We start from the raw sequence: 17,536 nt of genomic DNA on the forward strand, positions 1-17,536 counted from the left end.
ATTGAATTTATGCCAGCCAGTGCTTCAAGTCTTACTGAAAAATCAGGCAACATTAGAGATTTTGAGAGCGCCCATTATATAATTATTATACCCTGACTTCCCAATCTGCACTATTTCACTAACTGGAAATAGGTTAATACTGGGTTAGAAAATATTTTGTATGTGAGTGTTTAGAATATATGGAGGGTAGCAATTTTGTAAGATTAGGCATTGTTTGAGGTTAGGAAATTATTGACTTGTTATAAATTAGAACGCGCTGATGCTAAACCATATATTTTTACATATTAAATCAGGGCTGATTTTAGACATAATGGGGCTCTGGACTAAGAATATTGGGGCACCCCCTACATGGCAAATGACAAGTGGCTCACTGCAATTTCACATCCTCCATTGCCAGCCATGTTGCATATCTCAATTGTTAGGCACATAATGAACATACCACATTGCCAACTAATTATATAGTCTTCATTGCAGGGACCACACACACACACATTTTTTTCTCTTGTAGGTCCTGCCGCATGCCAAACAAGAAAGTTTAGCTCAAAAAGCCTCTGTAACAAAATGTTCACTGAGCTGGAGTTGACTGCAAATGCCTGTGCAGCAGCTTTCAGACTCTGTTTTGGTCCAGTAACAGATAGTAGGATAGGCTCCAGAGGAACTTACAGCATAAGCATGACAAGTTTCTCCAAAATCTAGTAGCCAGATCCAAAAGTTAGGATCTGATGTATATGGAGCCATATATTATATAGTGATCCATACATGGTACCAATTATAGAAAAAATATATATTTGGTGTCTCGTTTAATGTGCTGAGGCATGTCTGGTGCCAAATTTGAGCCATATTTGCAACTAGGCATAATATACTGAGCCATATGTATTTCCAGTTATATTATGCTGAGCCATATGTGTTGCCATATATATTATACTGAGCCATATCTGCGGCCAAGCATATAAAGTTGAGCTATATCTGTGCCAAATATAATATGTTAAGCCATATCTGGTGTCAAGTCTTATATGCAAGGACATATCTGGGGCCAAAGTAAGCAGAGCCATATTTGGTGTCCAGTATATGTGCCTTGTATTAATTCTCTCTCCCACCTGCTCCCAGACAATAGTTTCTCTTTCCTCTCTCTTTATCTTGGATGGTCCTTCCCCCATCATCTGTCAGCCTATTCATAAATTTTTAAACAGGTTGATAATTGGTTGTAGTATAAATGAGCATTTCTGATTTTTGCATTGTATGCTAAACATATTTGTTATTGTTGTGTATACTTGTTTTTATCTGCTTACACATGTAACACTGTTAAAATTATAATTTGCAAATGGATTTTCGTATGCTGGTATAATTTGGAGTACTGTCATTACTTGTATGGATTTTACTAGCGTTTTTAATGCCAGAACAGCGCTTGTTAAACCGGTCTCAAAATTGAACCAATTGTTTCCAATGACCCCATACTCACACGAGTTTGGAGATGTTGAGATAGTGGATAAGAGTTTCAGTAGAATCTAGGGTAAGAAAAGTGCTTATTCTGGTGTTATGCCCTCACTATAACTTCCCTTTGGCCTGAATATAATCAGACAGACAGCATAACCACTCGTACTTTAATGTTATTTATTCAAGTAGTTAAAAACGTGATAATTCAAGTGGTAAAACTGTAATACATTGACAACATCAACAGATGCAATATAATGCAAACATAAAAAACATGGAAAATTGCATAATTAGAAAGCAATGTTACCATCGATGCTGTGCTAAGGGGAGAGATATATTGCACCTCTTAAACTTCTTAGCATGTAATATCTAAAATGGAGACTTCCTTTAATTACCCATGGTGCACTGAAAACTAAACTACAGAGGCCCTGAGAGTTCAATTTTAAGCGAATATCAGACTGGCCACTAGGTGGAGTTTACACAGAATACATGCATATGTAAATATAACAAATGCTGACGGCATAACATCTGGCAATATTTCTAAGGTGGTGGTAACAGGAATGGGAGAGAGACTGGATTTCAGAAATAAAGCAGAGGGCAGAGTCAAGTGTGAAGCCAAGACAGTGGGCTTGGGAGACTGGCAATATAGTGGTATTATTAACGGTGAGGGAGGCTTGAGGGGAGGTTTTGACTCTGGGAGGATGGAAGATAATAAGCTCTGTTTTGTACATGTTGCACTTTAGGACATTCATGTGGAGATAGGCGAGAGATTGTTGGTTAGACAAGATAGTACAGAAGGCGAAAGGTCAGTGGAGGAGAGGTAGATTTGGGTGTTGCCATCATTGAGACTGAATGAGCATATTGTTTCCCCAAGAGAAGAAGTGTACAGTGTGAAAAGCAGAGGGCCATGATCAGCACATTGTGGGGCTCCCAACGGATAGTGGGAGTGTAGGGGAGGACATGCTAGAGATAGAGACATTAAAAGAGCAGTTTGATAGGTAGGAATTCAATCAGGAAAGAGCTGTGTTTCGAAGGCCAATGGAGTGAAGGGTGTATAATATTTATGAACAGGGTAATGCAGCTTTTGCATTTACTACTAATACTGTAAAGTCGGGTCTCTACACTCTACGCTATTTTGGGACATCAGTATAAGCATTTGTACACCTGACACAGAAATGCTGCTCTCTTTGAGTTGGATGTATCTTGAGATATGTGATTCTCAATAAACACACCTACAAATACGCTTTTATGCAAACAGAACTTGTATGCATACAGTCAGAGGGCAAAATCCATCCAACTCTTAGGGAGGCCCTATATAATGTCTGTCTTCTCACCCCAAAAATAGTAATTGTAGTATCGTTTGACTCTGGGGGGAGATTCATTTTGACACGCTGTGTCTCCCGAACGTCCAAGAAGACACTTTGCGCCAATGTTATGGCTGGAATCTCCGCTCAAGGTTGTCTTATATGGTGTAAACTTATAATGAGAAAAGAATAGATCTGCACTAAGTGATTACTTTCCTCAATTATCATATACAGTAACACATTGCTATTTAAATGTAATCTGAGGGAGTGCTCTTCCAACCTAGTAGGAATTTTCTTATACTATAAGACTGTAGAGTTGGACAAAAGAAGGCACTCCAGTCAAAATGTCCAACTCTAGTCTTGTAGTATATGAATTTTGTAAACATATTCAGCTAAAATGTACCACCAATTGCTTCTTAGCTTGGAGTAGCTCAAATATTAATGGCATTGGCCATATAGCAACTGATTCAAGAAACTGTGCCTGAATACTTTTGTGTAGAGCACTGCATAAAGGTTGTATGCTTTATTTCCAAACTAATGTAAAAAAAACCAAGGTATTGGCCAACAATGGGTGGCAGCAACATGGGTGTCATATAATCTTGTGATCATATGAAGAGTGTTTAAGCTAGAAGCATGGTGGAAGAGCCATGGGTCTTGGTTGTTCCTGTGGGTGTATATGAAAGCAGGACTATGGAAAAGCCTCCATAAATGAAATCCAAGGTATTGACCAATAAATACTTTTACCTTACCATACTGGTTTTCTTGAGCTCTTCCATCATGATTCCCGACCATGGCCTTATCTGTGTGGAGTTTGTATGTTCACCCCGTGTTTTCGTGGGATTCCACCATCGGGTGCTCCGGTTTCCTCCCACACTCCAAAAAAAACCATGCAGGTAGGTTAATTGGCTGCTTTTAAATTATCCTTAGTGTCTCTCAGTCTGTGTGTGTATGTTAGGGGATTTAGATTGTAAGCTCCAAATGTAGCAGGAACTGATGTGAATGAGTTCTCTGTACAGCGCTGCGGAATTATTGGTCCTATATAAATAAATAGATGATAATGATTCTTCTAGCTGAATGCTCTTCATATGAATGCACATTTATGTAACAGCATGTTGTTGCATTCTAGCTGACAATCTTTAGTCACAAAATTCTCCAGTCAGCAATTGATCATTAGATTGTTAGGTTTTTTTGTTTTTTGGGGGGGAAGGGGGTGGTTATTGGTTAGTATTTCCTATCTAGTTTATTTTGATACATTTGAATGCCCCCAGTTTTCTGCACTGACATATCTGTTCCACGAAATGGATTATTGTTATTACTGCTTAATCAAAAAAGGCCTACTTCTTATAGGGGAGGTGTCTATCACCTAGAGAATTAAATTTAAAAGTTTTATACATTGTCTTGTAGTCATCCCTTATCTGCTATGAAATTAGACATTAAACATTTTCTGTTTTAATTTTTGCTGTGTAGGAATTAATGAAATTCCCTAGTTTTAACATATTTAATTTCTAGAATAGAACAAGTTAACATTTTGCACCGTGTAACAGTTCACTCAAAACGTCAATATAGCCAAGTTAACCTTTACCTGCAGCTCTGTTATTCTCTGGTCAGTTGCAGATCTGCTGCAGTAAGCATGTACATACTTCTCAAATTCAAATGATAGGGCTCCATATCATTGTTCAGTATAAGGAAGCAGGAAAAGAGACATGGCAATCACAGCAATCTACCAAGTACCAGGACAGTAATACATTTTAAATATTCTAATTTATTGATGAGGACATTAAAATGGGACAATCTAATGTAAGGTTGTAATAAGTAGCAAAGACATTCAAATGGTTTTGATTGTGACAATGTGCATCGTTAATCCATGTATATTATATAAGTGATACTTATATCTATAAATTCCTATAAACAATATCTGTGTGATTGTTGCATTCTCATGTCTTCATTTCAGTGATTGTTAGCAAAACTTGTGTACGAGTAGGGGATAACTCACCCCCTACTATAAATTATTACGTCCACACTGTTCTTTGGTTTATGACCCCTATTATTCTGTTGGCCGCCTGCCCTGATTATGGATTGCTTTTGACCATTCTTGTCCTTTTACGTTGTTTGTCCTAGTCTTAGTTGTAATCGTTTTCCATGATTTATTGCTTAGTGTTTAGTCCCTAGTATATCTTTGTATACGTTAGTTCATCAAAACCTATACTACAAGACCTGGAGTAACTGAGCACAAAAAACTCCAAGTGAATTAGGGGTTTCTACTTCTATAGTTTTATTAGAAAGCTGATGGTCAAACAAAGTACTATTGATAAGGGCTATAAATGACCTGCTTGAGGTCATATGTGCCTTTTGACCACACACCACTGTCCTGTGAGCATATGATATTTTTGGTACTATGTGGTAAATGCATGTAGTCTACATGTAATTGAACCAACCATGAACGGTGATGCAGACATTATGTTCCGATGTTTACCAATGCTTGTTTTCCAAGATAATACAGTTGTAACTGAGAAATAGATGATGGCAAACTAACAAGGGTACATGGCCACCTGGGGCGTACATTAATGTCCCTGAGAAAGCTGTTTTTCCATTGTTTTTCATATGTATGAAACAACACTGCAGAAGATGTTGGCTCTTTGCAGAAAAATATCTGCAATAATCAATGAGCTTTGCTTTGTTGCCCAATATATTATCTTTTTGTTCTTGAATTTCAATCATATTTGATGGGGATTAAGGAGCTCAGAGACTTTACTGTGGCCCTTAAGCCGCTTTGGGGAAGTGGGATTTAACAAAATAGAAATAGCTTAATTTTGTTATTCTTCTTAAGAGCTGGAAAAAAATTAAGAAATTGCTTCATTACATAATCTTTGCTGGCATCCTCAGTAAGGGAAGGGATTTGACGTTCTTTTGTTTTAGTGCAAAACCACAAGCTAAAAATTAATAGTCCTCAAATGATTGCTGGTAATTCTTCAAAACAGTCAGGTTTCCAGAACACACAGGATTATAAAATTGCTACAATTTTCCAATACAATGCAGTACAATCTTGACCACTTCTCCAGCTACATTTAGCATAAAGCAGTATGAACTTAAATTAAGGTGGTTTATCATTGTTTAAATCAGAGCTGTCAAACTGACTGCCCTCACAGGATTTATATAGAACTCTCAAATTAGCCTTGGTTGCATGCAATGTTTTCCAAGTAGGAAGTATGTATTTATAAAGTGAGTACAGTTGGAAAGCACTGATTTAAAGTGGATGGCGACTCAAAATATATTCCTCATTATAAATAGCAACTGAAGCACTTCGACTAAGTTAGTAATAGAAAATTTGGCAGATTATCTTTATATTTCTAATATTTCAAGAGCTTCTGCCAATTTTTCTTTTGTCTAACAGCAAATGCTGATAATTGCCAGGATCAGTGAAGCAAAACAATGCACACATGTGTTATTGTTGAAAATGTTCTATGAAAACGTTGTTCGTTATGTGTATTTTTGTTCACTGAGAGAAATGTAATACATGTATGGGTTCTATTGACAAGAATGCTTGGGATTTTTCCATAATTTGGAACACCATAAGAAAAATAAACCAGATTACATTAAAAGGGGTATGGACTGAAACAGTATGTAGCAAGAAACCAGTGACATTTCTGCATGAGGCCTAGGTTATGTGCATGAGGTATTGGTTCCCACTGTCATGTGGTATTGGTTCCCACTCAATGGATAGGCTACATTTTTATGAATCCTAGTTAAGCTCACAAATTGACTGCCTCCACTGTGTGCAGGGAACAAGGAAACTTTTTAAGAATTACCTCATGTATTTCTTCACACCGCCTCTGTTGTTAATCTATTTTTTAAATTACTTTGCAGTGCTATTCATAGAAACTGTAAAAGACGACATTTCTGCATATATGTCAAACAAAATTATTCACTTTTTATGGGTTTTAAAACTCCCTAGATATTGGGTTTCTAGATATGTAATCTCATACCTATATTATCAAATATGTTTTTCTCAAGTTGAACACAGAAAATGATATAGTAGGATAACCTCTTTGTCAAGTTGTAGCATCTGTGTAAAGGTAGACAATTTTAGACATGCCCCAAGGTTTGCATTGGACTAGACAACCAAAGATCCAGAGTCATTAAGATTCGAAATTTGATAAGATCAAAATGAAAACATCTTTCCTGAGATGCTATACTCGAGGGCTTGTTCAACACACATCCATGTTTCCACAGGCTTAAAAACTGAGCGAGAATGAACAAAATTATTTAACTTAAAATGTGTCTCTCAAAAGACAATGTTGATATAGGGTTTGGTTTTTGACTTCAGAATTTCAGTGAAAGTGTATCATTAAGCAGAGCCTCCCAGTGGAGCATATAAGAAGTTTTAGAGTCTTTTTCTTTTAGGCAATAATGTAGTCATGACATCTTTAGAGTGGGGTCTTTTGCAAAGATACTCAATTGTAGTTTCTGGGTCCTTCTGATCTGTCTTGGCATAATTAGCCAATTGTCTACAGTGGAATATCTCCTGCCTGAGAACCTCGGAGGTATCTGATTCGTGAAAACATTGTAGACATTCACCAATATCGTTAGATTGTATTCCCATAGCAAATTGCAGATTATGAGGAAAAAGGGAAAGATCAGGGATTTTAAGTGTTTTGTGAAAAGCTGACAAAATGCGCAGTAAATGAGATTGTATGGCATACATCATGTTAGATTAGGGTCTATACAGAGAATAAGGTCAAAGAGTTGAGTCTGTAGTAGTGGGTAAAAATCAAAACATTCTTAATGTTGATCCAAAGGCAAGATTCAGTAAATTTGTGGACGTGAAGTGATTGTGTAAGATTTGAGATTAATTTATTGTTTGCTTTAAAATATCCAGGAAGCCATGATATGACTAAATGTTGTATCGGATGGAGATATGTGACCCATGATTCTTATTTTTCCAGATAAATAATCATAACAGAATCAATAATGTTGAATGGCATATAAAAATAGGCAGAGCTTGATACAAATATTAGATCCTAAATAATCAGTTCATCTTTACAGCATAAAAGCAGCCCAATACATGGGATTACAGTGTTATTGCTGGAGGTCTCTCTCATAAGTAATAGAAAATGTGAGAAATTAGGGCAATGCATCTAATAAAATCTAGAGGTGAATAATAGCTAGATTTGAGAGGACTATATGCTGCCATTTGAATTGAAAGTCAATTTCTATAAATTGAAGAAGTGATTACGTTAGTTATTCAGCACTTTCCATGGTTAATCTTAAAACCTGAAGCCAGACCAAACATTGCAAACTTAAAAATAAAATAAAAATTAGAAGTGACACCATATAACAAAATTATTGTTACTCTTTTTTTACTTATAAAGTGCTGACATTTTGCGCAGCTCTGTACATTGTGGGGATTATGCCATAAACAAGTTACATATAATGAGATGAAACTGAAAGGAAATATGGCCCTGCCCAAATTAGATTAAAATCTAAGGACAGAATACAGTAACGTGGATAAATGCAACCCTGTTTGGTTCTTTTACAAATGGAAAAAGGCTCTGAAAATTAAACTACAGGATCTATATGGGTAGGTGGATAAATGTGTAAGGCTGGAATAGAATTAATAAGAGATTGTGATTAATCAGAAGTCTGGACAACATGCAGATCTCTCCCATCAATTCTATCAAACATTTTTTTAGCATCTAAGGTTAATATTAAGGCAGGAGAACCTTTGTCTGTGAATACTTCTTGGACAAGGTGTGACTTCCCTAATCTGTACTATTCTTTTTGGGCATTATATTTGGCCACCACAGTAGACATGAATTAGAATGGAAATCAGATCTGGGACCACTGCCAGAATGCCAGAAGAGGAGACATGGTAGGAGATTAGAGAGAGTAAGTCTTTCTCATTATACACACTGAATAAAGAAACTGCATATAAAGTGTATTACTGTTGGTATTACACCCCTGATAAATTAAATAAAATGTTCCCAACAGCTGACCCAAACTGTTGGAGGAATTGCAGCCACAGGTGGACTTCCCTTCACATTTGGTGGACCTGCCCCAAGATGACCATATTTTGGTATAATTCCTCCTTTGTTCTCCTCCCCCAAATCTTTCTAGACTTTCCACAAAATTAGGTCTGCATACTTTAGCTGTAGCCAAATCATTTATTGCTTCACACTGGAAAAAAGTGGATGCCTCTTAAATCTCAGCACTTAAAAACCATGCTTGGTAATAAAAGTAAGACCCCTGCTCTGGTTGTGGCCCTTGATGCGGAGAAAGCTTTTGACTGAGTATCCTGGCCCTTTATGCAAGAAGTCCTCCAGGCATCTAATATTCAAGGTCTCTTCCTTAACAGAATCGCTTCACTATATCACAATCCCTCAGCAATAGTCCAAGCCAATGGTTGCGCCTCCCTTGCCTTTTCAATTCGTAACGGCACTAGACAGTGTTGTCCCCTTTCTCCCCTTCTTTTCGCGTTAATGAAGGAACCGTTTGCTTATAGAATCCAGCTTAGTCAAAATATTACTGGAATTTCAACTGGCTCTAAGTCATCCAAACTAACTAGCCCTCTACACAGATAATGTTCTCCTAACCCTCACAAAGATGTATGCTTCGATCCCTTCTGTTCTTTCTGAAATTAAAACCTATAGTCTGCTTTCTAATTTCAAAATTAACTCAGATAAAACTGAAGCCATTGCACTCAATTTTCAGCCCAACGCGCAAAAACATTTGCAAGATTCTTTTAAGTTTAATTGGCAAACGTAACGCATTAAATATTTAGGGATCAAGCTTACCAAAAGCTATGACGAGCTTTTTATGGCCAACTTTCCCACTTTAATAGCCAGTTTAAAACGCAACCTTTGCTCCTGGTCACCTCAATACATATCATGGATAGGTAGAGTAGCTGCGGTTAAAATGAATATCTTACCAAGACTCCTTTACCTATTTCAAACCTTACCAGTTCGTGTCCCCTCACCAGTTCTCAGGGATTTGCAATCTAGTATTCCCAATTTGTATGGTCCAGCAGACGTCCAAGAGTCCGCTTTAAAGTCCTTTATCGACATGCTAAAAAGGGCGGTTTGGGTTTTCCCTGCCTTCATAAGCACTACTTGGCATCGCATCTCACTCAAGCAGTTTTATCACATGCTCGTCCTCACACTAGATTGTGGGTCAACGCTGAATCTGATCTTCTCCAGATGCTATCTCCTAGTACCCTATTCTGGCTAGATATAAAGGATATTCCTCCTCTGCACACTCTCCCTCCTACAGTTCGCTTTTCACTTTAAATTTGGAAATTTTGTACCTGCTCCTTTAAGCTCATAAATAGCCATACGCGAATATTCCCTCTTTGGAATAATCCAGCATTTCCTCCGGGCATGAATCCCAAATCTTTCTCACACTGGTCAAAACACAACATTATGTTTCTACCTGATGTGGGTCTTATGGGATTTTTTTCCAACCATCCCGGAGCTCCGCGATCGACTCAATCTCCCATCCTCATCATTTTTTCAATATCTACAAATACGTCACCTTTTCAACAACCAAATAGTCCCTCAAATCCCTTATTGTCCATCTCCTCTAGAGTCGCTCTGTACCCACAGATCATCCTCCTAAAGGATTAATTTCCACTTTTTATGCGCTGCTGATGAATAACAATCTACCTGATAAGGAGTTACATGAGTTGCGTTGGGAGGAGGATATATCTGAGGTTTCAGATCCTGAAGAATGGACTGATATCCGTGAGGTGGTTGCCAAATCCTCAATTTGTACGCAGATAAAAGAAAATGCTTACAAGCTTTGTTTCGTTGGTATTTAGTCCGTTCCAGACTGAAATCTATTTACCCGACATCCTCTGATCTTCATTTGCGTAGTTGTGGTCATCGGGGTACCCAGTCCCACATTTGGTGGGACTGTCCTAAAATAAAACATTTTTGGAGAGAAGTAGCCGATCTTATCCATAAAATTACCAATTTAAAGTGTCCGTTCCATCTCTCTTATTTTCTTCTCCCCCCTGACACTCATAAACTTGTTTGGAAACTCCCGGGTCATATTCTCACCGCTGCTAGATGTTTGATAGCTAGAAAATGGAAACAAACTGAGTGTCCCACAATTCTTGAGCTCATTCATAATGTTTGGCAAATATGCAACTTAGAACATATGACTAGTGTCTTAAATGACCGCCCTGATCAATTCTTATCCACATGGTGTTCATGACAAGAACACTTTACCTCATCATAACACTATTTCTCCTTAATCCACTCTGGGGGACACTGCTACCATGGGGTTGTATGAGGGCACATGGAGTTGGCACTTAAATAGTTAACAACTGAGTTTGCTGTTGACTCCTCCCCTCTGCAATCCCACAGACCTCCGTTTTGTTTAAGTGCCCAAGGAGTTGGGCTGTGTATAGTACTGCTTGGCAGTACTTGCTGTTTAGTTTAGGTTTTATTATTTTTCTTGTTCTATTCTAGTAATGTTAGGTGAGGATAAGTGTTGATAAACTTTTTTTTTCCTCTTAGGTTTCTAATGGAACTATGTTCCGTTTTTTTATTTTGAAAAAACCCCAAAAAAGATATTCACACCTTTTCCTGTCATCGCAGTCGAACTTCAGAGGCACCTCAGAGAATTTTACTGCTGCTGGCTTCTCCTCAGAATTACTCTTTGTGTCCGCTAAGTACCCCATAGGGGATATATATTAAAAACAAACAGACAAAAAAAAAACCACCAGTGCTGGGAGTGTAAAGGAGACCCCCCTGCTGATTGGTGCACTCCAAAGGCGGGAAAATTCAGCTAGAGTTTACCTCAGAGGACTCCTGACTGAAATAATGGAGAATCCATCTGCCGCTGACTTCCCTTTATTGACAATTGCACTAAGTACCCCAGTGGGTGAAGTTGCTTATGATGTGTCAGCAGAGTGTTATTATATATATATATATATATATATATATATATATATATATATATATATATATATATATATATATATATATATATATATATATATATATATATATATATGTGTTTATGCATATATACGTGTTTACAAAAGGCATATAGGGTTATAACTAGACTCTATCTACACTTAGGTGATTTTATACAATATCTTCCACTTTTACATTATTATTACCACAAATATTCATATTACTGTTTTGAGGCTATTGGCCAGAGTCAGAACTAGTAATTATTTGACTGTATTTTTCTCTGTGAAAGTTGCCTAATCTGTATTTCTTTAAAAAAAAAAATAATTATATATATATATATATATATATATATATATATATATATATATATATATATATATATATATATATATATAATGTCTGATTGATTAAAAACAAGAATTCTTGTGCAGAATTTTATACTTGTTCACAATGCCTTGCCAAATTACCTATCTATATCTATATCTATCTACAGTTTAGAGTTTTATTATAGAAGGATCTAAAGTTAATGGAGACAGTATTTTACATGAGTGTTCAGTCAATGATTGTGAGACATAATTTTATTATTTAGAGTTTTATTTCCATACTGTTTTGAGGCATTAGCCAGGATCAAAACAAAAGTGATTATACTATATATTATCTCTGAGGTGTGATTGTTTGTTTATGGTCTGTCTGTTTCTTTTTAAATAAGAACATATAAAAACTGAGTAGGAGCATGTCATTTTCATATAGGACTGCTCCCCCTTTACAAATTGGTCTGTTCCTTGAAGCCAATTCACGAAACTGGACAGTAGACAGTTGAAGAAACTCCTAAGAAGTTTTACTGATCAGCAGTATTTTGTGTGTATCTGACAGTCTGCTCTCTTATCAGCAATAGACAGTGTCTGTCAGACAGGTTGCTTTCTATTTGTGGGTACTCTGCTCTAGACATAGTTCTGGAGGGATAGCGTACCTTACATCAGTTTTGCCTTACACATATCTCTACAAAAAGATTTCTGTAGAATATTTACGAATTCCTTCACAAAGTTATCAACGTATTGTTGTGATTCCTCTATTGTGAGGATTATTCTGTTATATATATATATATATATATATATTGATTGTGTTGGGTAGTATGATTAGCCAAGCAACCGGAGGTAAACGTACTTTACTGCCGATGAATGTCCCTAAATCACAAACTCCGTGTTTTGGGTCTTTTTGGAAATCCTTTCTTGTGAACACAGGCTATTAAGTTCAGCCCGCCAATAGACATAGTTTCCTTGCAATTTGAGGACAGTCGCAAATGGGTAAAGATGCTTACTCTAGAAGACATCCGAATCCCAAGATCTTAAAATAAAAAAATAATAATAATTAAAAAAAATAAAATACTAATCCGCGTGACGGGACCTTCCTCTCCTCACCACTGTGGAGGTAGGGGGTCACCTACAACTATTCAAATATCAGTGGGCGGCGTACACCTAAGATATTTGGATCTTGGGGATCATGTCCAGAGTGGCAGAAACACAGGGGGCTTTAGTCAAACCTGTTCTTGGTGCCCAAACAGGACGGTTCATTTCGATCAATTTTAAACCTCAAGGGGCTAAACCAACATCTACGAGTAGACACGTTTCAGATGGGATCAGTCCTTTGTTTTTACACTAGTAAGCTCACATTATCAATTCAGGGCTTTCCCTATTATCTTTCCACAGCCCAGAGAGTTTTCACAAAGATTATGGCGGTACTGGCAGAGCGTTTACGTGCCTTGGGAGAGAACGTTATTCCACATTTGGACTATTTTCTCCTCAAATACTTATCAGGTCCTTTTCTCTATTAGCATCTGACCCTGTCTATTCGAATTCTGGAGCAACACGGTTGGATAATCAATTATTCCAGATCCCAGTTCATGCCCTCACAGAGGATGAGGTTTCTAGGATTAATAATGGACACCACTTTTCAGAAGATCATTTTTTAGAACCTTCTCTGCAGATCCCTACAACTTTCTGTATGGATAATCCTGAGTCTCCCTGATCCTTCCATGCGCTTGGGCATGGGGATTCTAAGGTTGATGGTATCTATGTTCGAAACCCTCCCTACGGTCGCTTCCACTCTCGTATGTTCCAGTGGAATTTACTAAAACAATGGTCGTGTCCCCCTTTTTCATCTGGTGACCCAACAAATCAGACTCTCCAGGGAGGCTTGTCAACCTCTAAATTGGTGGCTAGTTCAAGAGCTTCTGATGATGGGCTGATCTTTTGTCCTATGATCTTGGATTCTGGTGACCAAAGATGCCAGTCTGAAGGGCTGGGGTGCTTCATCTCCAAGGTCTTTGAAAAGACAGGGAGGTGCTTTGGCCCATAGATGTTCTTGAAGTAAGAGCCATGCTGTTAGCCCTCCAGGGAGCTCAGTCTCTCCTTCAAGGAAAACCAGTCCACCTCTAATCCTTCAATGTCACTGCAGTGGCTTATGTAAATTGCCAGGAAGAATAAGAAGTGCAGAAGCTATGCAGGTAGCTGAACAGGTCTTCTTGTTGGTGGAGAAATTTGTTCCAGCGATTTCGGGAGTGAACAACTAGAAGTGGATTATCTCAGCAGGCATGCAATTCTTCCGAGAGAATGGGGACTGCATCCTCAGGTGTTTCAGGAGCTAGTCTGGAAATGGGCCTGCCAGATCTGGATCTGATGGCATCTAGACACAATCATTAGGTTCCAAGATTCTGCTCAAGAACCACAGTTTCTCTGGCTGTGGAGGTAATGTCCAAGAAGTGGGACTCCTGTTTAGGATATCACTTTCCACCAATTCCGATGATTCCGCGGGTCCTAAGACGAGTACTGTTGAAAGGTTTTCCGATCATTCTGGTGGCACTGAATTAGCTCGGTTGGCTCTGATTCGCCAGCAGCTTGCTTCTAGTGGAAGGGTCAGGCTGAGTTTTTCCACTCAGGCCCGATCTTTTCAGTCAAGAACCATTTACACCATCCGGACTTAACTCAGCTGGCTTTAATGGCGTGGCTGTTGAAGCCAACCTCTGGCGGTAGAGGAAGTTCTCTTCTAGGCTAGTGGAGACCCTCATAAAGGCTCGGAAGTGGTATCAGCTAAGATCTATCACAAGGTGTGGAGGATCTATGTACTGTAGGGAAGAAGTGTCATAACCCTACCTTTTTCAGATTATCCGTTTTCTGGTCTTTCTTCAGGATGGATTAGAGATGGGACTAAGACTGAGTTCTTTGAAGGTTCAGGTCTCTGCGCTTTCTATTTTCTTTCAGCGCCAGTTGGCTTTCCTTCCTGACGTTTGTACTTTCCTTCAGGGACTTATTCATGTTCAGCCTCCCAACGTTCCTCTGTTGGCCCCGTGGGATTTAAGCTTCATTATTGAGGTTCTTCAGCAGCCTCCATTCGAACCCCTGGAGTGGGCTGATCTGCATTTCTTGACGTGGAGGGTGGTGTTTTTACTGTACCTACTTTCTTGCCTAGGGTGGTTCCTAGTTTTTATTTAAATCATGAGATATTGGTTCCGCCCTTAAGAGAAGAGATTGCTCCTTCTGGGCCTTCTTCCTCTGTTAGTCTGGACATGGTGCGGGCTTTATGGGTTTATGTGAATAGGACTTCTGCTGGTTGCAGGACTGACTCTCTTTTTGTTATTTACGAATTTCATAGGAGAGGTTGGCCGTCCACCAAGCAGACCATTGCTCTTCGAATCAGATCTATGATTAAGCTTGCTTATGTGTGTAGAAATCTACCTGTGCCTCAGGTTCTCACGGTGCACTCTACCTGTGCAGTGGGGGCTTCCTAGGCCGCTCGCCATGGAGCAGCTGGGTAGGGTGGCGACCTGGTCCTCCGTTCATACCTTTTTTACGAGGTTTTGCCAGTTCAACATTTTCGGACGCAGTGTTTTGCGGGCTAGTAGACCAGAGAATTCCCTCCCTTGGGGGCTACTTTAGAAGGTCCCCATGGTAGCAGTGTCCCCCAGAGTAGATGAAGGAGAAAAGAAGATTTTTGTACTTACGTTAAATCTCTTTATCCAATTCCATCTGGAATTAATTTATTTGTTATATACAAATCACATCATTTGATTATCTAAAGATGATATTCTTGGTATCTAGTTTCTCCTCACTTTCTTTACCTTTTTATATTTTTCTCCATTTCTAATCACTCCTTTACTAACATACCTTTCTTGCCTATTTCTCACACTCTCTCTCCCTCCCTCCCTCTTTTCTCCTCCTCTCTTCTTTTCCCAGCTCACTTCTTCTCCCATATTGGTGCAGATGATGCCTCTCATTGATAGCATTTCAAATGGGGTTATCCCCTTACCATTACACTATGCTGTTGTATCCAATCTATTGACACTAGTACTCCACAACCATGTGAATGGTCCTTATTGCTCTCTTCTAATGTTTTGTTTTGTTGTACTGATGCATTTTCTGTACCCTTTATTGCTTTTATTATTTTTGAAAAAACCCTCAATAAAATTAATAAAAAAAAGAAAAAACATGCTTCGTATGTCTCCCCTAATCCTGCTACCTCTAGCTACTACCATCTACTAACTAACAGATCTCTACACCCTTTCCCTCCGCTCTTGTCCTTTTTTATATTTGGTTGGGAGGGAAACCTTGTGAAGAGGTTATAATAGAGTAGCATCTTATAGTTTCAAACTTTGCATAATCTGAGGAGGTAATTGGATAACACTGAGAGCAGTAAAGAAGAGGGATGAAAGAGTTGCTGAAGAAAGATCTATACAACATAAAGTTGAGGTTTGAAGAAATGATGCTGTAGCTAAACATATTTGTCCATATTAGTAACCATTTCATAATTAAGTCCCCACCATTACAAGGTATAAGAATATAAGGTGAAGATTAAATGAATTTTTTGAAGACACAAAAGCTTGAAATCCTGCATGTTTGCTGCAAAACATACAGCGTTATATAGTGATATTGGGACCAATACTATACTAGTGTTAGGAATGGAGGAATGTAATGAGAAAAAGTAAAAAACAGTAGCAGCTATAGAGTTGGAAGGCACATATGAGACAAAGCAATTAAAACCCAAATTTCCACAGGTAGGATAAAAAGCGAGAGTAAAGAAAAGTAAATATGAGCGATAAGGAACAGGGTAAGAGAGCTCCTGATGTTGAAGCTGCCCAGAAGAAAAAGAGAACAGTAACTCTAATGTAATGTCAGGGTTGAATCTAATGGCTTATGCAAAGGCTATGCATAGTATGAGATGAGTGGTTATAATGGAAATCAGTGTCTGGTGATAATAGAGATGGGAAACTAGTCTGTTATGGCTCCTTTTACTTGAATCCCAGCTGAGAGGATGTTCTAAAGATGATTTCTTTGGAGGCATATGGGGTCTGACCCCAATGTTGTCAAAAGCTTTCTCAGCATCTGTCAACAGGTTGTTAGCTGTTATGTTGCGTCTAATGGCATGGTGTATTAAGTCTATGATTTTGGTTATGTAATTTCTGACCTCTCCTTGAGACAAAGCCAACTTCGATATGTATGGATTAAGTCTGGGAGTAGAGGCTTAAGAAGGTTTGCTACTCAGTTACCGAAGAGTTCCTGACGTGTCCTTTCCCTTTTAAGGAGTACTGAGATGTGTGCCTTCAAGAATTGAGGAGAAAAATTACCTTTGCTCAAAATTTCATTAAATGCCTTCAGGAGAAGAGGCTCTAATTAATCTCCAAAGTATTTTTAATAGGTAACTGTGAATCCGTCAGGACCTTGTCCTCCAGAAAGGATTTTAGATATGGCTGTGATAAGTTAGCCTAGCCAGTGTGGTTGGTCCAATGATTCCCTGGGCGCATCTTTTCTTTTAGGAAAGCCCACCTATCTGAGACCCACTGCTATTTCTTGTTCTCTTGTAGGACCTTTCTTAAGATTGGGTGTGGTATGT

General features: G+C 38.3%; 1 protein-coding gene across 5 annotated transcripts in view; it reads left to right on the top strand.

The window, feature by feature from the left end:
• The window catches only part of LARS2 (leucyl-tRNA synthetase 2, mitochondrial), a 141,247-nt gene that overhangs the window by 14,582 nt on the left and 109,129 nt on the right, over nucleotides 1–17,536 (top strand). The window lies entirely within an intron of this gene.

This window comes from Mixophyes fleayi, chromosome 5 (assembly GCF_038048845.1).
Source record: "Mixophyes fleayi isolate aMixFle1 chromosome 5, aMixFle1.hap1, whole genome shotgun sequence".
Lineage (NCBI taxonomy): Eukaryota > Metazoa > Chordata > Amphibia > Anura > Limnodynastidae > Mixophyes > Mixophyes fleayi.